Genomic DNA, 22,675 nt, shown 5'->3' on the forward strand with positions numbered 1-22,675 from the left:
AATATATAATATTAATTATTTTAAAGTAAGATAAATAAGATATTAAATACAGTTTATTTTATAAAATATATATAATTAGTATGCACAATAATAAGAATAGAATTGTTAGTGTAAATAAATCTAACTTCTAAATGAGATATTAGTGTGCATATATAAATAAAAGTTAGAATAGTTATCAAATTTTAATAACAATGTTTATACACATTATTGCTATTACTCAGTATATTAGTTAGTATATGTATATGCATGGATATATATATCTAATGTACATAATTAAAGAAGTGTTTATGATGCTTATGTAGATACCTTTGTGTCTATTACCTTTCTTGGTTAGGATATAAGCGGCTCGTGCTGATAACGTGTTATGATATTAGCTCTAACTATAACAAACTTATTAGAATAATATATGAACTTTGAAGTTAACACGAGACAAGGGAAGAAGAAATGTAAGAATTGTCAATCTTACTGGGGTGCCAATCTCTGTTAGAATCATCTAGTATTTATAGTACAAAATCAACTGTATATATACTATTTGGGGGGAACAAGATTTCATTATTGATTTGACAAAGTTGAAAGTGTGTCATTCAAAAAGAAAGAAACTGTCGGTGTATCATAACATAAAGAATATATTCATAGATTGTAGTCCAATGCAAAATGGAGGATATCAAAGAGCTTGGTTGCCTCATGTGACTAACTGGGACCACTTTCCATGTGCAAATCTGCAGTGCATTCTTTTTCCTCTATTTTTACACAAGAATAAAGCTTTACCATGCTTAAAATCCAAAGTTTGTTTTATGTCTAGAGGCCCACATTTCATTTCAGCTATTTCAGTGCTATCCTAATAAGGGGGCTGGATGGTTAGTTTTATTAAAAAAACAAAAGATCATAAATAGTTGTTTCTATAACCTTCTACATAGTTTGAACACACATCAAATCATTGTTTTCAAGAAGATATAATCTTTCCTCAAATCTACAAAGTTTTCACATTGTAGTACAAACTACCATGAAAGAACTAATTATGACTGTTTCTGGGAATGTGAAAACAAACCTATGCAGATTGATACAAATGACAATGCAAACAAACAAACCAGGAAGCAAAGATTCATTATGACCTCTTCCCAAGAACTGAAAGATAACACAAAACCCCAAAAATTCATAGGGCTCAGAATGATACATGACATCCTTCAAATCCCAACAAAATTTACAAACTCCATATTTCTAACAATAATTCAATTCAATTGCCTCAACTTATATAGTTCAAGTTTCCATTTTTAGAAACAAAACTTACCTATGGCAAATGCATCTATAATGGTAAGCACTATTTATGGGGTCATTTCCTTCAACTGGAACTTGCTCGGCACGGCATCTAGATCTGCACCCCCGACATTCATTGTACGTGCAAGTTGGCTTCACCGACCCTATCATCGATCTTCTCCTCATCATTGTGTTGCTTGGAATCTAAGTTATTCCATAAACATTCATGAGTTAGTAAAGAAATTGAAACAAAACTGCCCATTTCCAGACAAATCCAGAGCAATGATGATATAATAATATCTATAATAGATATTAGTATTACTTTTTCTGGATTTTGGCATTTTTACACTGGAAAAAGACCTACTTAATGTAATTAGTTGTGCATGATTTTACATGTACTTTCTTCACCTGCAAGTCTAACTCTTTTTCTGTTGCAGAGTTCTGTTGAGGAAGCATAGCTAGTGTTCTGGCTCCTGCAATCCCTGAAATTGTACATTTACATTCACTTAGGTATTTGTGCATATATATATATATATATATATATATATATATATATATATATATATATATATATATAATAGCCTAAAACTGCACCAATATTGGTACATTTTAGCAAATATGAAGTTGCATTCAATGAAGCTTATTAAGATGAACCAAGTCTAAATCTTAAAGTGAACAAGAACAACTACCGGCAAATTTAACGCGCTTTTCTTCCCTTATCAAGGAGAAATAGAATTCAAATTTTTTGTGAAGGTTTAAGGACAACCTTATATTTGATAATTCAGGATAAGGTGTGTAGATAGAAAGAAAAGATAAAAAGAAAAAGAAGCATGAATAGAAAGTTGACCTTGGAATACAAGTGTTGCCCAAATGAAGAAGAAGAAGAGTAAGTTGAGTTTTAATGGGGAAGCCATTGTTGTGGTTTGAAGAACACATGAATTAGTGGTCATATATATTCGAAGAGGTTAATGATAAGAGTAAGAATATGAACGATTTGTGGTCAAATAGGGACCATAAGAGATAAAATGAGTATCTAAGAGAGGGGACAACAAATTTAAATATAGAAACTAAATAAATAAATAGAATATATATAAGATATATAATTAATAAGTAACAAATCATATGATGCCAAATTGTTATCAAGAACAAAACTAATGTTTTAAGACACGTTGGTTTATTTAGAGTTGTGGAGAGTGGTTGTTGTCGGGACGGTTTAATAATCATGACAATGGAGGTAACCTAAGGAGTAAGGATGTACCACTTTGGGGGCTATCGAATTTTATGTCTCAAAAATAAAACCATAAGAAACAAATTTGAATTTGAGACCAACAATGATAAACTAAAAAGATTATAATTTGCGGAGTTAGTTATTTTTGTAGCTAATTGTACCCTTTTTGTGTATTAGTATGTAAGATTGAGATACATTTTAGTTTGAAAAAGCTTGTTTATGTAGAATCAGTAGGGATAGTTTACATAGCTCTCTAAACATGTATCTATTTTGAATGATATGAACGTTAATCTTGAATTACTAATAAAGTTAAAGGGTTTATTTTGTTATGTTATATTTTAGTTAACTTGATTGTAATAGGTTTAGAAAAAGTTTTGTCTTGAATGGGAAGTTTAGTAATTGTTTTGTAGAAGAAGTTTAGTATAACTATATATAGGGGTCTAGGTTATTATTTTTTGGGTGTAAAGATGTCTCTTTCCTTTGTATATATGTTCATGAAGTTCATTTGAATATATGAAAAGAGTCTAGGGTTTTTACCCAAATATCTCGTGTTCGTTCGTTTGATCTGATTGTTTGACCGTCTAGGCCAATACGATAATCTAACTTTCGATAAATCTAATATCTTAATCAGTGTTTCACATTCAAGATGTATAATGTATCCTAAAAATATACCACCACTATTTAAAAAAATATCAAAGTTTTTTAAAAGCAATAGAAACTAATAAAAAACCTTCTCTGGTTGGGCTATGTTATAGTAATGTTTTTCATTGATGTATGGGGGTTCTGGTTATGGTGATGGAACAAGCATGGTAGGGAGCTTATTGACTTCCTTTGTCCCATGACCTAGGCAATAAACTTGTTCTTTAAGAAGAGGGAATCACATTAATTTGATTACTTTTAGCAGTCAAGGCCGGCTAACACACAAATTGGCTAGTTTGTTTAGTGAAGTAAATTGTTGGTGGTGGAAGGATTTGAAGGCTGTTCTAGAGGAGTCACTAGTGGCCTAGTACTATTGACTTATTGACTGATGGTGGTGGATATAGCCGCGGGAAAAATAATTAATGTTAGTCGAGGGGAAGAAGGCAAACAGACATGGATTCAATGGGGAAATTTAAAAGATGAAAAGAGTACAATGCTCAAAGATAAGTTCATCTCAAAGCGTTCAACCAGACTGGATGACATAAAATTAAATTGGGAATGTTAATAGCAAGCATTGTTACATTAGAGCTTGCTAAGGACACTCTCCGGGGTAACAACAAGAACATCAAACGAAAATAAAGAGTCGTGGTGATGGAATAAGGCGTTACAAGGAAAGATAAAGGACTAAGGCAAAGCGGGAAAGGAAGAAGATGTTGACTATGACAAATAATATTGCCTATTAAAGTAAGTATAAAATGCTATAAACTAAGGAGATGGGGCATTTATCATTCTCCTAGGTATATAAACGTACACACATACATTTAATAAATGCCTAAAGACGTTGTTTACCGTAAATAACTTTTATTTTCATTTTAAAATAATATTTACATTATTTTATAGGGTTGTAGTTCAGTCGGTCGGCTATGCTTAACATAACTGACTGCCAGACCATCATGAAGACACAAGTGCATAAGACAGAGGCTACATGGATAAAGACGTTGAGATGGATCTTTGGGCGTTACAAGGATGGAACAAATAAGAAATGAAGTTTTCTATCATAATATTGAGTTGGCATGCGTCTCAGATAAGATAAAGAAGGAGAGATTGAGATAGTTATCACATGCGAAGAGGAGACAATTCCGGTGACATGGAAATTAACCCTCAGTGTAGGGGGAAAGAGGAGCAAAAATGTAGACCCAAACTAACATATGAGATAAGAAAGCTAAGCAAGATTTGCTAGGCTTGCATGTAAACGTTGTATTATATATATATATGTTTATGACCTTTTTGGGGAGCATGTAGATCTGTCTTGGGGCCTTAGTTCTTTCCATAGCCTTAGCCTTGTCTTAGTTTTGTTTGGTCGTATAGACCTTTTTGGGGGAGTGCATATGTACTTGCATAAGGGATAGTTCTTATTTCTGTGTCTTTGGTCTTTTTTATTTTTTGCAACTTCTCATAATTTATTCGTCACTTCCACATGCTTCTTTGTTTTGTTTTTTCATAACCACTTCCTATGCTATCTGGATCACTAGACTATATACTCAATGTGGTTCACCTAAGAAAAAAAAGGTTTTTTTTTTGGAGCAAGAGGTCTTAGCGGGAGTAGCGTCTTTATCCTTGGATAGAAGTGAATTTCCGTACATACCTACGCTTTAGCAGGCCCGGCCTAGAGGGCAATGGCCCAAGGTCCATCGGTTTTTGAGGCCCATAAAAAGTTGACGTGTTTATATACATGTATATATAATTTAAACCGTATAATTATATAACTTTAATTTGGCTCAACTGGTAAATACTCCCATCAAAATTGGGTTGCCAAGTTCAAATCTTTTTATACTCTCTAATATTTTGGTTTTTATTTGTTTTTCATTTCATTAATAGCTACTATGTCATGAGCATAATTTTAATATATGAGGCTACTTTTGAAACTTAGTTACTATTTTATGAGATATTTCTTTCAAATTAACCTCAAGTTTTTTTAAAAAAATTAATATATTTAAAGAAAATAGACTATTCATTTTAGAACAAAAAATGGTAGGATAACTTCATGGTTCATTTAAATATTTAAATTAAATTATTTTGCTAATATTGTTTCACAAATGTCATTGTATAATTTATTTTATATAGGAGAGTTATTGAGTTTACATTTTAGAAGCTCATTTTATATTTTTCACGTGCTCTTAATTTTTAAAGGATTCTCGAAGACGAACTTGCGCTTTAAACATGAAATTTGGATCTTTGTTAAATGACGCTTTATAAACTTCTAGTTCTTTATTAAATTGACTCACTTTCTAAATGTACCCTATGTTTGTTATTGCGTGTTGGAGATTGTGGGAAGCGAGGAGTGATAAAAAGATTGAAGGAAAAGAGGTGAAGATCGAATAGATTATTGGAGATATAAAAGCGTTAGGTTTTCTTTAGTATAAACATATATCTAAATATAAAACGATATGGTAGTCGAATTGGTGTAACTTCAGTTTCATGTAGTTTTTGGTTTGGTTTGTTGGTGGTGCTCCTCCGGATTGTGGAGGAGGTCTGTTTCAATGTTCTTGCTGTTTGTTTATAAAAGTTCACAGATTAGAAAAAAAAAATCTAACGTAATTCTTAAGGTGATTACAATTTATTATTATTATTTGTTCTCTACCTTTCTATTGAGGTCCCCAGTAGACTAAGGGCCATTTTGTACCGACTCACGATGTTATTGTCTGTAGCATCCAAAATTACCAAATTGTTCATGATGTTTCTTTCCGTATTCAACGAATCAGTGGCAAAATGGTAGTTTTACGAATTTTGAGTGCCAGCTTTTTGGATGTTAGCAGGAGCCTTTAGATTCCCATGCACCAACAAGACTGTATGAGATTTTTTTTAATCATTTTATTTTAAACTTATCAAAATCCTGTGTGTAATATATGATTCACATGAAATCCTGTATTAAAAACATTATTTATTTTATTCATGAGTTGACGCGTCATTTTGTACTCGACTTAAATAACTCGATGGCGTTTTCATTTAGGACCATTTGGGAACATAATACGCCTAAAGTGTACCATTACAATTCACTCATGGTTTGTGGCCGCATAATGTTTGATATGATTCCTAAGATTCTTCAGTATATTAATAATAAACGTATAAATGTTTGTCCATCGTACGTATGGGTGTATGTGTACTGGTTGGAAGATTAATTATTGGTCATGACACCCAAGATCTTGATTGGTGTAATGGTGTATGGTCAAATGTCTTTTTGATCATATAATAGCGTTTTTTTTTTTTCAAAAATATGATTGGGAATGCTTTATTGTTGTTTATTATTCTTTTATAATTAAGTGAATCCCGTTTATTTCTTCAACTGCTTCAAAAACCAAAGTTCACCTCATTACTGGGATAACACTCTTTGGATGCTTATCGGCATACAACACACCAAAAGTAGTCCCAAAAACCATGAACCATATCATTGGTTTGGTTTTATAATTATTTTATATTCTTAACTTTCAGTTGGTCGGTTTAAAAAATTTCAAACCATAATAATTTGGCTTAAAGTTTACAACAAAAAGCATTCGTATAAAATAAAACAACCGTGAAATTTTTATTATTTTGGTATAAACCTTAAGTCTAAAACCGAAAACAACCGCGGGATTTAGGATTAATGGCCAAAGTCTTAAACCGAAAACAATGCTTTATTCAACATAAACTTGAAAAATAGAATGAAATGAAACATAAAATAGAGGTGGGACAGGGCAGCGAAGGTGGAGGCACGACGCCATGTCTACGGTTTAAACTCGGTGGCAACAGCTAGGGTTTTTATTTTGTGTTGCCTGGGGAAGACGGTAACCGGAACCCTAAAGCTTTGATACCATGTATGATGGTAAAAACTTAACATCTTGATTTATGTGAAGTGAAAGCAATATAATTTTTTTTACAAATGCCTCAGTTTTAAATATCGTTTTAGGCCACCAACGAAGTTGAGCCAGCTCTGTATGAGATAAGTTATTAAGACCCTTACTTTTTTTATTTCCTATCATTTCTTATATGATAAGTCTCTGTTATTATTGTGTTACGTGAAATATCCATTTACTATGTACTGAAGTCGTTTAGAATGTGATATGTGATATATATTTTTAAATATGTTGTAATGGTACTCAATAACATTCTTTTTAAGGTAGATTAATGCAACCTAATTGATTATCAAGATTAAAAGGTTGAAATGTGATTACCTCTTTTAATCATTGTTTAGCCAAATAAGCTATCATGTGTTTGAGTATATAAAACGTATCTACATTCCTTTACCATAAGTTACGGACGGAGCTATATGTTGCCGTTTTGTGTTTTATGGCGCCACGTAACCTTAGGGGCGTTTTGATAAAAATGGGTGTAATGAATGAAACATTCAACCAATCATTAGCTCATTATTATTTTATTACTATTTTTTTCAAAAAAAAAATCAAATAAAACCCACCAATCATCTTCCACCCTTTATCCCCCATCCGGTGTTGGGTGAAGAGCCCCCCCCCCCTCTCCTCCATGGCGCCCAAAGCACCCGGGGGCAGTGTTCCCGGCACTATGGAGTGCCTTGAGGGTGAGAAGCGCCCCACTCGTAATGTTTTTTTATTACTTTTTTTTTGTTTTATTTTATTAAATAGAACTGAATACAAATTTGTCTAAACACAAATTTCACATGGTAGATCTGGAATGTATATATCGATGTCAAAAGAAAGATCACGAGAAAACTAGTCACGAACCCAATAAACTCTTTTTTTAATGAAAAACATGAGTTTAATCAATTGTGGTTTTGACTTCTGATGTCAAAGTACATACAAAGAAAAACACAATATCCTCAAAACTGTAAACAACCCATGCTATTGTTTCACATAAGTACATCAAGTGATCAAACAATAGAATTATTTTATTAATAATGTCCTCAAAATGGGACTAACTTTTTTAAAATCCATTACCCAAAACTCATGGTTTTCTAACATTGGTAATTTGTCATCCAAGAGTTTTCAAGAGACAAGTTAGTGTGGAAACAAAAAAGGATACAATTCATACCAAGCATAACCCATATCGTATATAACTCTACACCCTTTCTTGTTCGCACAAAGAGTTCCAAACATTTCCTTAAAGTACGCTAAACACATCTCACACGTCCTCGAATCTCTTGCACACTGTATCATTCCATAAAGTGTCACTGAATCTGACAACTTAATCTCTCCTTTCCCGAACTCTTTGCTATCCGGTTTGAGTGCATCTTTCATCTGGTCAGTGAGCTCATTAAGGGCTTTATTATATGTTATCGGGTTAGACACGTATTCAACATTATAGTGAACCACTCTAAAATCCGTATCTTGAAAGCTAAGGAAATCACCACTGTTGTCATACCTTAAATGGCAATACTCATACCATATCCTAGCATCAGCTCGGTTTGGACAAATTTTTGTAATTTCTTTTGCGGCTTTTTGGAGGCAAGCCGTGCACTCTTGGCTAGGCACGTCTGCTCGGCATTGGGCTAGCGCAACGACTTCAAGTACGGTTTCCTCTTCCTCCTTTTCGGCATTAGACACATTAAAACCCGTTTGGGGGGGGGGGGGGGGGGGCGTTTTTAACCACTTTGGTTATAACTTCATCTATCAATTTGGTCATATCAGGAGAGGTGGCGTCTGAGTATTGATTGCAAAGTTGCGCTATTGGGTTCGGGTCAGTTGATTCTACATAGAGAATGCATAGTGCAAAGATAAGGAGATAATAATGGGAAAAGGCCATGGTTTCAATGGGACGTGTGTGTTTCGATTGTGGCTCGTTTCAGTTGTTTATACTTTATAGATTATATATAGTAAATATCCATTTACTATGAACTGAAGTCTTGTAAAATGTGATGTTATGTTAAAATATGTTGTGATGGTACTCAATACGTAACATTCTTTTTAAGGTAGAATGAAACTTAATTTGTTATCAAGACTAAAAGGTTAAAATATACTTACCTCTTTAATCAATGTTTAGCCAAATAAGCTACCATGTATTTCAATGTATAAAACATAACAAACCGCATTTACCGACTTTTATAAAAACTATAATTGTATACAAATTTGTTTAAAGACAAATATATCGAAGTAAATCTGGTCAAAACGTATTTGTACCTGAGGAGGGTCCTGTTAAAATCGATTATGAAGCCAACCATGGGTCTGCTTATGATACATGTATGTATATATGTAATAATGACACTTTAAAGACGGTTTTGGGAAGAGTCTTCTACTTATAGGAGCTTGTCAAGATCAGACTCACATGGATTGCACCTAACACGTCGGGCTTTGGTCGAATCAGGAGGGCAACTCTATAGTCGATAACGAAGAACTTAGATCGACCAATAAGTTTTCTAATTGCCAAGAAAAAACAATATACTCATAGTTCCTCAATTTACAAAAATATCTTCAAAACTACAACTAACACGTTGTCATATTTCACAAAAGTACATCAAACAACATAATCTATTATGTTGATGATGCCCTCAAAAGGGACTAACTTCTTTATCAATGTGGAAAGAAAAATTTATCCAACTCATACCTAACATAACAAATTTTGAATATAAATCCACATGACTACATTCTTTCTTAAGAGTCTGAAAAATCCCTACAGCAGACTCTACGCATAAAACACGAATCATACTACAGATCTCATGTACACCAAGTCATCACATAAAGTGTAACAGACGCCAACAACTTAATAATCTCTCCTTTTTCGAGCCCTTTGCTACGTTGTTCCGCAACAACCTTTCTTATAAATATTATAGGGTTAGTCACGTATATCAACTCGGTTTGGACATAACTATTTTTTATTTCTCTTGAGGCTGTTTAGATGAAAGTTGAGTCGTCTTGGCGGGGCACGTCTCCTCAGCATTGGGCGAACCCCAAGACCTCGATATCCTCAAATCGATGGATGGGATTTTTAAAATCTTGACTTTAGTTTGAATCATCATTATATACAATATTCCACCACGGATATCAACGTCACTTTGATGCAAGATGATCAAGAGGGTACGTATAAATTTTCTTTTAATCTAACATGAGTTGCGTATTATACCAAGTCATGAGTAATTTTTGTTAAAGGTGTGACACACTAACAAATGGAAGGCAAGTAACCGCTAGGACAAATTGTAGGACTAAGTTCGTGTCATGAGCCCAATCATTACCAAAAACTCTTTTTAAGGTTTTTTAACTACCCACCGGTAGTTTGTCTTCAAAGAGCTTTCAACTTTCAAGAACCGACTTATTATCATTAAGTGGAAAGAAAAACGGATACAATTCATACCTAATATAACAACTACTAAATTAACCCGACACCCTTTCTTGTCGTCGCAAAAAGTCTGCCCGAGAGCCGTCGCTAAACGTTGTGCGCACGAAAACGATGACAAATCTCAAGTACATTGTGTCACACCCCGACCAAAGGCGGCGGAACATGCCGGGGTGCAACGTGATTGGACAAATACACAAGACACTATTTAAAGTGATAATATTTATTCAACTCATTTTATTTCAACAAATCAATAACAACACATCTCGTTCATATAAACAAATAGCAATCATGTTGTTCGTTTTACTAATACCCTAATAGTCTTGGTAACGTTTTCCGTCAAGCACTCGAGTCAACAATAGTCAAACCTGTAACATTTCATAAAATAAAGTTTGTCAACACAAAGGTTGGTGAGCAATTCATAAGTTTGAGCATATAAGTATATAGTAGTAAAAAGCCACAAAACTTGTATACAAAACAATAAATAAAAGCGAAAACTTGGATAAATTGACAATCGCTAATAGAATTACGTTAGCGCCACCTAGCTACAAGGGGTTGCCAAGTAGTCTAGGATTTAATAGAATATCGTTAATTGCATTACGTTAACGACACCGTGCTATAAGAGAATACCAGATAGATCACGGATTTATAGACTTCCCCATGACTGAAAGCGATAAACACATAGGCACATAGCATGTAAGCATAGAACACCAAATCAAGCAATTATTCAAGTAAAGTATACAATCACGTTTGTGGGTTTAAAGATTCAAGTAATTGAAACATTTAGTTTGATAAGTATGAAATGTCACCACAAAACGGAAGATGGAAAAAGGGGTATGAAAGTACTCACCTCGATTGACGAATCGGGAAATAATAAATGATCGACATATAGAAAGCTTGTGAATGAAATGAACAAATCCGACTTGAAATGATAAACGCCTTAGCTAAAAATAAATAATGTAATATATTAATGAACTTGGAACCATGAAGAAACTATATTGGAAACAATGAACGATGAGGTTCTGTTATAAATCGGATTACCGGTTAATTTGTTAATGATTAAAGACTCGTACTTAATTGATAATTTAAAATAAAATATTATTATTTTTTTTGGACTTTTAAATAACTAAACCAATATCAAAAATAGAAACAAGACGAGCTTAATTTAAGAGTTCGGTTTTATAAAAATGAATAGGTAATAAAGTTTATAATAATATTATTAATGATAATGATAGTAATGATAATAATAATTCTAAAAAGATATGTTATATTTATATATAGATATATAAGATAATGATGATAATAATAATAACAATAATTATTATTAATAATACTAATATAGTATAATACTAATAATAATAGTTAAAGAATAACGATCTTAGTATTAATTAAAATGTTGTTGATAAAAATAATAATAATAAGTAATATTGATAGTAAATAATGATACCGCCCTCGATGTCGATTCGAGTTCTAAACGAGTTCACAAAATAAATATAATAATATTATTGCTAATAATAAATGATAAAAATATAATATTAATAAATAATAATAATATGATCTTTTAATAATATTAATAACCACTTTAATATTTATAATAATGATAATAATAATAATAACATTAATAGTGAATATATATATATTAGTAAGTTTAATATAATAATACTAATAACAATTTTTATGTAATAATAGTAGTACTAATAATAACCGAAATTTGTTAAGTATAAAAACAACACCAAAACCGGTTTAGGATGAGACTCGAACCCGTGACCTCTCGTTTTATAACTAACATACAAATCAACCGAACCAAAATAACGATTGTTAACTTAAACCCATAAGAAAATAACATATCCATTTCCCGACTACTCATCTTTTCCCCAAAATAAACCAATTCTATATCAAACCAACTCGTTTCAAAGTATATAACCAAACAATATATTCGATTCTTAACAATTTAAATCCGACAATCGATATATGAAAAATTTAATAATAACAAAACACAAATTAAATTTACCTATAAACGATACTTGGCCAATAACAATTGTCGGAGCCGAAACTGCCTGAGATTTGAAAACAGCAGCCGGAGAGGGAGAGAGTGCGACTGAGAGAGAGAGCGAGAGAGACAGCGCGAGAGAGATAGAGAGGTAGAGAGAGATAAAGACGGCGAGAGGGAGAGAGAGAGGGGCAGAGAGAGGGAGTGACGACGAGAGAGGGAGAACACAGGACGACGCCGGCCGCTGGAAATGCGATCCAGAGGGGAAAGGGAAGAAGGGGTTGCCGGAAAAACGATTAGAGGGGAAAAGAGGGTGGCCGGAGGTGGAGAACGGGGAGGAGGGTGGTCGGAGGTCGGTGGGTGGTGTTCGCCGGAGGTGGTGGCCGGCAAGGGTGGTAGCGGCGGCGGCCGGAAAGAGGGAAAGAGATGCAGGGGGCGGCTGTGATGTTGTGTGTGTGTTTAGGGTTAGGTTTTGTTTATATATGTATATACATATTTTCATAACAGGCCCCTCAAGTTTCAATGAATAATTAAAACGAGTTTAAAGGTTTTAAAAGCTTATAACAACTTAACGAAAATTAGTTTGAACCACTTATGTTTTTTTTTTCTTGACGACTCTATAATATGACAAACATCGATTTATTGGTGATCGAGATATGTAATAATATTATACAATAATTAAATAAGGTTTTAAAAGTACTGAGTCGGGTTTACAATATGAAAGTTTACAAAACGAATATAAATCGAGACTCAAATTTGACGAATGTCACACATTGAGCCAATGCATAAAGCGTCACTAAATCCGACAACTTAGTCTCCTCAGTCCCTATCCGTTTGCTACCCGGGCCCGCAGCTAATGTATTTACCCGATACATAAGTGCCCCAAGCGCATTATCAAAAGTTTCTGGGTCCGTCACATTAATTTTCAACATTAGCGTAAATCAATCCATACCCGGTATCAACTTGACCGAAGAATTTTTTGGTGGCGTACCTTATGAAACAATACTCGTACCATAGCCGAGCATTGACTCGGTCAGGGCAAATTGTTTTTATTTCTTTTGTGGCTGTATCGAGGCAACTCGGTCAGGGAAAATTGCTATGGTTTAATACCCATTGGCGCCCCATTATATATATATGTATCTATGTGTGAGAGATGGAGAGAGAGAGGGCCCGCACAAATCACCAAAGGCGCCCATCGTTCTGAAGACCCCACCCTCTGTGCCCCCTCCCAGCGGTGTTTCACGCCCCCCGCGACCCCACAGAACGCCCTCCACCGCGCCTATAGCATGGAGTCTTATAAAACCGTACTGTTTTTTTTTTATTAAGTTTTGTTTTATTTCATTAACTATAACCGAATACAAATTTGGCTAAACACAAATTTCTCATGGTAGATCTGGAATGTATATATCGATGTAAAAAGGAATTAAGATCATGTGAAAACAAGTCACGAACCCAATAAACTTTTTTTTTAATAAAAAACATGAGTTTAACCACTTGTGGTTTTGACTTCTGGTGTCAAAGTACATACAAAGAAAAACACAATATCCTCAAAACTGTAAATACCCATGCTAGTATTTCACATAAGTACATCAAGTGATCAAACAATAGAATTATTTTATTAATAATGTCCTTAAAATGGGACTAACTTTTCTAAAATCCATTACCAAAACTCATGGTTTTCTAACATTAGTAATTAATTGTCATCCAAGAGTTTTCAAGAGACAAGTTCTGATCATCAGTGTGGAAATAAAAAAGGATACAATTCATACCTAGCATAGCCCATATCGTATATAACTCTACACCCTTTCTTGTTCTCACAAAGATTTCCAAACTTATACGTAAAGTACGTTAAACACGTATCACACTCCTTCGAATCTCTTACACACTGTATCATTCCATAAAGTGTCACTGAATCCGACAACTTAATCTCTCCTTTCCCGAACTCTTTGCTATCCGGTTTGAGTGCATCTTTCATCTGGTCAGTGAGCTTATTAAGGGCTTTATTAAATGTTATCGGGTCAGACACGTATTCAACATTATTGTGAATCACTCTAAAATCCGTATCTTGAAAACTAAGGAAATCACCACTGTTGTCATACCTTAAATGGCAATACTCATACCATATCCTAGCATCAACTCGGTTTGGACAAAACATTTTTATTTCTTTTGCGGCTTTTTGGAGGCAAGCCGTGCACTCTTGGCTAGGCACGTCTGCTCGGCATTGGGCTAGCGCAACGACTTCAAGTACGGTTTCCTCTTCCTCCTTTTCGGCATTAGACACATTAAAGCCCGTTTGGGGGGCATTTTTAACCACTTTGGTTACAACTTCATCGATCAATTTGGTCATATCAAGAGAGGTGGCGTCTGAGTATTGATTTCAAAGCTGTGCTATCGGGTTTAGGTCAGCTGATTCTACATAGAGAATGAATAGTGCAAAGATAAGGAGATAATAATGGGGAAACGCCATGGTTTTAACGGGACGTGTGTGTTTAGATTGTGGTTCGTTTAAGTTGTTTATACTTTATAGATTATATATAGTAAATATCCATTTACTATGAAATGAAGTCTTGTAAAATGTGGTGTTATGTTAAAATACGTTGTAATGGTACTCAATACGTAACATTCTTTTTAAGGTAGAATGCAACCTAATTTGTTATCAAGATTAAAAGGTTGAAATATGCTTACCTTTTTAATCAATGTTTATCCAAATGAGCTACCATGTATTTCAAATGTATAAAACATAACAAAACGTGTTTACCGACTTTTATAAAAATCTAACTACTTTTATTAAAAGCTATAATTGTATGCAAATTTGTTTAAAGACAAATATGTTGAAGTAGATCCGGTCAAAACGTATTTGTACCAGAAGAGGATCCTGTTAAAATCGATTGTGAACCCAACCATGGGTTTGCTTATGTACTCGTTCTTATGATAAATATGAGTTTCATTTCTTAGTTTTAGTCGGTGTTGCTACATGAGTTCACCAGGATTGTTACTTGGATAATCAAAGCAGTGACGAAGATGGATCAGTTACACTTTCTCTTGTCCACCTTGTTATGAAGCAAGATGCAACCACCAAAAACATGTTACGGGCATTCAAATAATCAAGTCAGCCGGATACATATTGTGAAATCATTTTTATGTATCATACATGTATGTATATATGTAATAATGATAGTTTAAAGACGGTTTCGGAGAGAGCCTTCTACTTATAGGATGTTTGTGGGCCTAATCCTTTGAGCTTGTCAAGATCAGACTCACATGGATTGCACCTAACACGTCGGGCTTTGGTCGAATCAGGAGGGCACCTCTAGTCGATAACGAAGAACTTTAGATGGCCAATAAGTTTTGTTAATGATGCCCTCAAAAGGGACTAACTTCTTTACCAATGTGGAAAGAAAAATGTATCCAACTCATACCTAACATAACAAATTTTGAATATAAATATACATTCTTTCTTAGAGTCATAAAAATCGCTAGAGCAGACTCTATAACATAAAATACGAATCATACTACAGATCTCATGTACACTAAATGTCACCACATAAAGTGTAACATACTCCGACAACTTAATCTCTCCTTTTCCGAACCCTTTGCTACACCGTTCCACAACAACCTTTCTTATAAAAATTATAGGGTTAGTCACGTATATCAACTCGGTTTGGACATAACCTTTTTTATTTCTCTTGAGGCTGTTTAGATGAAAGTTGAGTCGTCTTGGTGGGTCAGCATTGGCCTAACCCCATGACCTCAATATCCTCAAATCGATGGATGTGATTTTTAAAATCGTGACTTTAGTTGAATCATCATGATACAATCCACCATGGATATCAATGTCACTTTGGTGCGAGATGATCAAGAGGGTACGTATGGATTTTCTTTTTGTCTAATATGAATTGCGTATTATACTAATTCATGAGTAATATTTGTTAAAGGTGTGACACACCAACAAATGAAAGACTAGTAAGTGCTAGGATAAATTCTAGAACTAAGTTCGAGGGTCTGTCGAGCTTTTTGAGAGGACGCACACAAAGAAGCAGGTAAAGGAGTTGCCTTAGTACGTTTATTGAAGGGCGACAAATACTGGTATAATTTTTTAATGAAAAGCAAATATATAGTTTATGTATGATTTACTCACTGTTTAGCGTTTGTCATGGTCCGCTCCGCTATATAAATTTGTAGGCATGGTCATAGGGTCGTCAAACAATCGGGGCCGGAATTAAAAATATAAACACATGTAGATAGTGGGTACCAAATTTTGGTACTAATTTGAATAACATACTTGATACAACTAGATTATCGATTTCATTACTGAGACAGCATCAACTTGTGTTCATAAACTTAGGACATTGTATTTGCAAAAAAAATGATGATAGCATCTTGATTTATGTGGAATGAAAGCAATATAACTTTTTTTACAAAACGACTTCATTTTTAAATATGGTCACCAACGAAGTTAAGCCAACCCTATATGAAATAAGTTATTAATATCATTACTTTTTGTTTCTTATCATTTCTTATATGATAGTCTGTTACTATTGTGTCACGTGAAATATGCATTTTATTTACTATGTACTCAAGTTGTTTAGAAAGACATTTTTTTTGTCAAGATAATTGCATTTTGATTGAGTTATTGATATAAAGAAAAATGAAGAAAGTAAGTTTGACAAAAAAATCTTTCTTTTTCCACTCAATCAAAAATCCTCCAATTCTCAAAGGAGACTAAGAAGATATATTTTCAAATATGTTGTAATGGTACTCAATAACATTCTTTTTAAGGTAGATTCTTTTTAAGGTAGATTAATGCAACCTAATTGGTCATCAAGATTAAAAGGTTGAAATGTGCTTACCTCTTTAATCATTGTTTAGCCGAATAAGCCATCATGTATTTGAGTGTATTAAACGTATCTACAGTCCTTAAACCGTGTGTGATCGATGGAACTCCTATAGGGGTGTTTCGCGTCATGTCATCATAGGGGCGTTTCGATAAAAATGGGTGTAGTGGATGATGCCCAACCAATCTTTACCTAATTATTATTTTTCAAAAAAATAAAAATAAAAACTCACCAATCATCTTCCACCATTTATCCCCCATTCGGCGCTGTGTGAGGAGCCCCCCACCCCCCATGACGCTCATAGCGCCCCGGGGGCAGTGTTTCCACCGATATGGGCGCCTTGAGGGTAGGAAGCGTCCCACTACAGGTGGTCTTATAAAACCATACTTTTTTTATTTATTTTATTAACTACAACTGAATACAAATTTGTCTAAACACAAATTTCTCATGGTAGATCTGGAATGTATATATTTATGTCAAAAGGAATTAAGATCATGAGAAAACTAGTCACGAACCCAATAAACTCTTTTTTTTTAATGAAAAACATGAGTTTAATCACTTGTGGTTTTGACTTCCGGTGTCAAAGTACATACAAAGAAAAACACAATATCCTCAAAACTGTAAATAACCGATGCTATTGTTTCACATAAGTACATCAAATGATCAAACAATAGAATTATCTTCCTATATAATAAAAGAGTAGATCTTTTACCAAATAACTCAAAAATGTCACATGTCATTCTCAAATAGCTATTTTGCCACATGGCACTTCATAATTATACTCATTGTTTTGACTTTTGAAACATCAAACTTCCACGCGGGATCCGATTCAATCAAAATGGTTTATAAACAGTATATGGATCCTTTTCATAATCTTCAGCCGATACACTCTAACTCTAGATACATCACAATCTTCATTGGCCTGCAATCTCCTTCAGCAAATTAGGTAACATTTTAATCTTCATCAACTAATTGGGTATTGATCATCTGCTTTTTCATTCGACTTCAACATTAGAATTATAATATTAAACATAATTTTGATTTGCAGCTTACCTTGAAGACAATATTCGAATCGATCATTGTCTTTTGCTTTCAAGGTATTTTTAAAAAATTTCTTAACCTTATTTTTATTGTTTAAAAAATTTGTTCATTTTGTTTAGAGTTTGAATCCCCTGAATCGATATACTTTTAATCTATTCAGGGTTTTATTTATTCAAAATCATTGTTACATACTAAAAGTTGAATACTTATACTGTTTGACTCTTCATTGAATCACTTTCATTTTAAATGTTTTTTATTTTGTTAGTTTTTTGTTGCATGTGTCACAAGAAGATGTGGATTACCATTTACATAATCAGCAGCAAGTTGGAGTGGTAAAATTACGTTTTGGTCAAACCTGGCCACTTCTGGATGTCACAATAGCATTTAATTATGGATTTTATGTTTGTAGTGATGGATAGATAAATATTGTATCTTATTTTCAATTATAAACAACCTACTTGATTTAGTTTGTGTATGTGGTAGTTGGTAATGGTGGTCATATAAATGTCATGGTGTTTTACTTAGCATACCCCCATCTTCCGCCAACACCTGAACACAAAAATCCTAACTACATTGATGACTCAAATGTAATGGTAGTTGGTAATGGTGGTTTAATTGATGGTACTGTAGGTATTGCTATTAATCGATTTTTGTTAAATTTAATTATGTAGGTATTTTGTTAAATTTTTTTACTCCATTTTTTTGTGCAAGGTAAAGAACGTAACGCACAACTGGCTAATTTTACTCCATGTTTTTGTGCAAAGGAAAGAACGTAACGCACAACTGGCTAATATTGATGAAACTGAGTTCTGATGATGATTGTGATGAAGTTACTCATGATGTTCTTCATATGGTTGTTCATTATCGTTGGGTAAGATCAATCATTTACATATTTTATTCTTCCATGTTATTTACTTCTTTACTCAACGCATGTATTATAACTTAATTTATTCTTATTTTTTGTTTATAGTGTATTCCAGTTGATTTTGCAAGGATGAACGGATTATACATGATCAAAGATTTGGTCATGACGAATCATGAAGGCATTGAATTTCCTACTCAGGTTCGTGTTCGTTGTAATAAGAGGTTTAGGATTCATGATTGGGTATCGAGCAAATGGCCTTCAAAACGATGACCGTTGTGTTGTTTACTACAACAAATACCTTATGTCGTTACTAAGAACACCTCATCTAACTTCTTGACATCTATCAATCTTTTGAAAATTATGACGTGGATGTTTGTTTCAAGACTGTTTTGTTTAATATATCATCATCATCATCATCATCGTACTCAGTATATCCCACCAATAGCAAAGCTATGGTAGGGTCTGAGGAGGGTAAGATGTAGACAGCCTTACCTCTACCCCATAAGGATAGAGAGGCTGCTTCCGGTGAGACCCCCGGCTCGATAGTAGTTTTGCATCAAGCCTTGGACATAAGGCACATAGCACTCAATCATCGGGACACCGGCTGATCGGTGCATGTACCCTTGTCTTTCGGCTATCAACGCCACTACATGATGCCTGATTAACCGTCCGTCACTTTTAACGTTATTTTCACGAGATTAGTAAAATAACGTCAAAATTAGTGCAATTTCACTTTTGCCCACCCGAGGGTTCACACATATATACATCATATGTGCGCACCGCAAGCAGGGCTTAGTTTTGTTTAATATATTGTTACTTAAAAATAAAAACAGTGGATGTTATCTATTTATTTGTGTTTATATATGGTGTTACTATATTCTAGAGAGGGGATCATGAGAGAACTCCATTTTATATAAAGAACTAGAGAATTAATAATGAAATATTTTTAATTTAATTAAAAAAATATTTTTAAATTTTTTTTTCTTTGATCCTTCTTATATGTTGTTATTCTTCACTACAAAATATATAAAAATAAAAAAAATTAAAAAAAAATTAACGTTGTAATGCATATATGCAATACATCGACTTTTTTTATAATACATATGTGCAATAGTGTGCATTTTGATATTTGAAATAGTGTTGATATATATAGTTATTTGTATTGTATATTTGCAATAGTGTTATATTATATACAAAAATTAAAAAAAATCGATATAGTGCATATATGCATTAGTGTTGTATTACATATATGCAATAATGTGTTTTGCATTCAATTATTAGTGTCGTATATGCATATATTCAATAGTGTGTATTAGATAATGTATGTGTGTTGTATTATATGTAATAAAACACTATTTTATATATACAATATACATTAATGCACATACGCATTACATCGACGGTTTTTTTTAAGAACAATATCATCTTATTAGAAGGAGGAAAGAAAAAAAATCACAAAATAATTTTTTTAAAATAGTTAAAAATAATTATTTACTAGTTCTCTCTTTAAGAGAAGTTCTCTCTAAATCGCACCCCCTATATTCTATTATTATGGGTTTTATTATGTTTAAATTAGGGGTGAAATACTCACAAGGAAAGAAAAGCTAAAATTATGAAACATTATTATCATTAATTTCACAAATATTTTTCTTAACATTTCCTGAAAGTATGAAACTTATTAATATTTTCGTGTTTAATTTATCCCATTTTAAGGAGTGTTTTCATACTACATATTCATTTACTACCGAAACAACTCAACACTTTCTACCAAAGCCGATCAGATCTTCTTCAAAAATTATAATTACTTCATCTCAAGATGTCGTGTAATACGTTTTTCACTTTTCAGTACTAATTATTCACTCTTCATTCTATGTCAACGTTATCGCTGAATTTTTTTGTAAGGTCCATTTGCAAATGTATTCCACAAATGTTGGTTAAATCAAGTTTATATTCATTTCATTACCTATAAAACATAAAATTTTTAATATTTTTTAATTCATTAACATGTTTGTAAATACATTTGCATTATTAAATTTACTTTTTTGTTTTTGTTTTGTTTTTTACCAACACATGTATAACACAGGTTCTAACCTAATTTTATTAATAATGTCCTCAAAATGGGACAAACTTTTTTTAAATCCATTACCCAAAACTCAAGGTTTTCTAACATTAGTAATTTGTCATCCAAGAGTTTTCAAAAGACAAGTTATGATCATTAATGTGGAAACAAAAAAGGATACAATTCATACCTAGCATAACCCATATCGTATATAACTCTACACCCATTCTTGTTCGCACAAAGAGTTCCAAACATTTCCTTAAAGTACGCTAAACACATCTCACACGTCCTCAAATCTCTTGCACACTGTATCATTCCATAAAGTGTCACTGAATCCGATAACTTAATCTCTCCTTTCCCGAACTCTTTGCTATCCGGTTTGAGTGCATCTTTCATCTGGTCAGTGAGCTCATTAAGGGCTTTATTAAATGTTATCGGGTTAGACACGTATTCAATATTATAGTGAACCACTCTAAAATCCGTATCTTGAAAACTAATGAAATCACCACTGTTGTCATACCTTAAATGGCAATACTCATACCATATCCTAGCATCAACTCGGTTTGGACAAATTTTTGTAATTTCTTTTGCGGCTTTTTGGAGGCAAGCCGTGCACTCTTGGCTAGGCACGTCTGCTCGGCATTGGGCTAGAGCAACGACTTCAAGTACGGTTTCCTCTTCCTCCTTTTCGGCATTAGACACATTAAAACCCGTTTGGGGGGGGGGGGGTCGTTTTTAACCACTTTGGTTATAACTTCATCTATCAATTTGGTCATATCAGGAGAGGTGGCGTCTGAGTATTGATTGCAAAGTTGCGCTATTGGGTTCGGGTCAGTTGATTCTACATAGAGAATGCATAGTGCAAAGAAAGGAGATAATAATGGGAAAAGGCCATGGTTTCAATGGGACGTGTGTGTTTCGATTGTGGCTCGTTTCAGTTGTTTATACTTTATAGATTATATATAGTAAATATCCATTTACTATGAACTGAAGTCTTGTAAAATGTGATGTTATGTTAAAATATGTTGTGATGGTACTCAATACGTAACATTCTTTTTAAGGTAGAATGCAACCTAATTTGTTATCAAGACTAAAAGGTTAAAATATGCTTACCTCTTTAATCAATGTTTAGCCAAATAAGCTACCATGTATTTCAATGTATAAAACATAACAACCCGCATTTACCGACTTTTATAAAAGCTATAATTGTATATAAATTTGTTTAAAGACAAATATATCGAAGTAAATCCGGTCAAAACGTATTTGTACCTGAGGAGGAACCTGCTAAAATCGATTATGAAGCCAACCATGGGTTTGCTTATGATACATGTATGTATATATGTAATAATGACACTTTAAAGACGGTTTTGGGAAGAGTCTTCTACTTATAGGAGCTTGTCAAGATCAGACTCACATGGATTGCACCTAACACGTCGGGCTTTGGTCGAATCAGGAGGGCAACTCTATAGTCGATAACGAAGAACTTAGA

At 33.4% G+C, this 22,675-nt stretch overlaps 1 long non-coding RNA gene and 2 pseudogenes across 1 annotated transcript; all 3 read right to left on the reverse strand.

Moving 5' to 3' along the window:
- Positions 1 to 1,344: 1,344 nt before the first annotated feature.
- Positions 1,345 to 2,199, reverse strand: LOC143542296 (uncharacterized). The gene is made up of 3 exons (XR_013136877.1): positions 2,102 to 2,199; positions 1,663 to 1,736; positions 1,345 to 1,458 (listed from the first exon to the last, which is right to left on the reverse strand). It is a non-coding gene; the product is annotated as an uncharacterized LOC143542296 (long non-coding RNA).
- Positions 2,200 to 10,307: 8,108 nt separating this feature from the next.
- LOC143542281 (putative cysteine-rich receptor-like protein kinase 23) lies at positions 10,308 to 14,733 on the reverse strand (annotated as a pseudogene).
- Positions 14,734 to 21,314: 6,581 nt separating this feature from the next.
- On the reverse strand, positions 21,315 to 22,184 carry LOC143542297 (cysteine-rich repeat secretory protein 55-like; annotated as a pseudogene).
- Between the last annotated feature and the right edge of the window lie 491 nt (positions 22,185 to 22,675).

This window comes from Bidens hawaiensis, unplaced genomic scaffold (genome assembly GCF_021521415.1).
Source record: "Bidens hawaiensis isolate Kalapana, Puna unplaced genomic scaffold, B.hawaiensis_p1.1 tig00012815_1, whole genome shotgun sequence".
Taxonomy (NCBI): Eukaryota; Viridiplantae; Streptophyta; class Magnoliopsida; order Asterales; family Asteraceae; genus Bidens; species Bidens hawaiensis.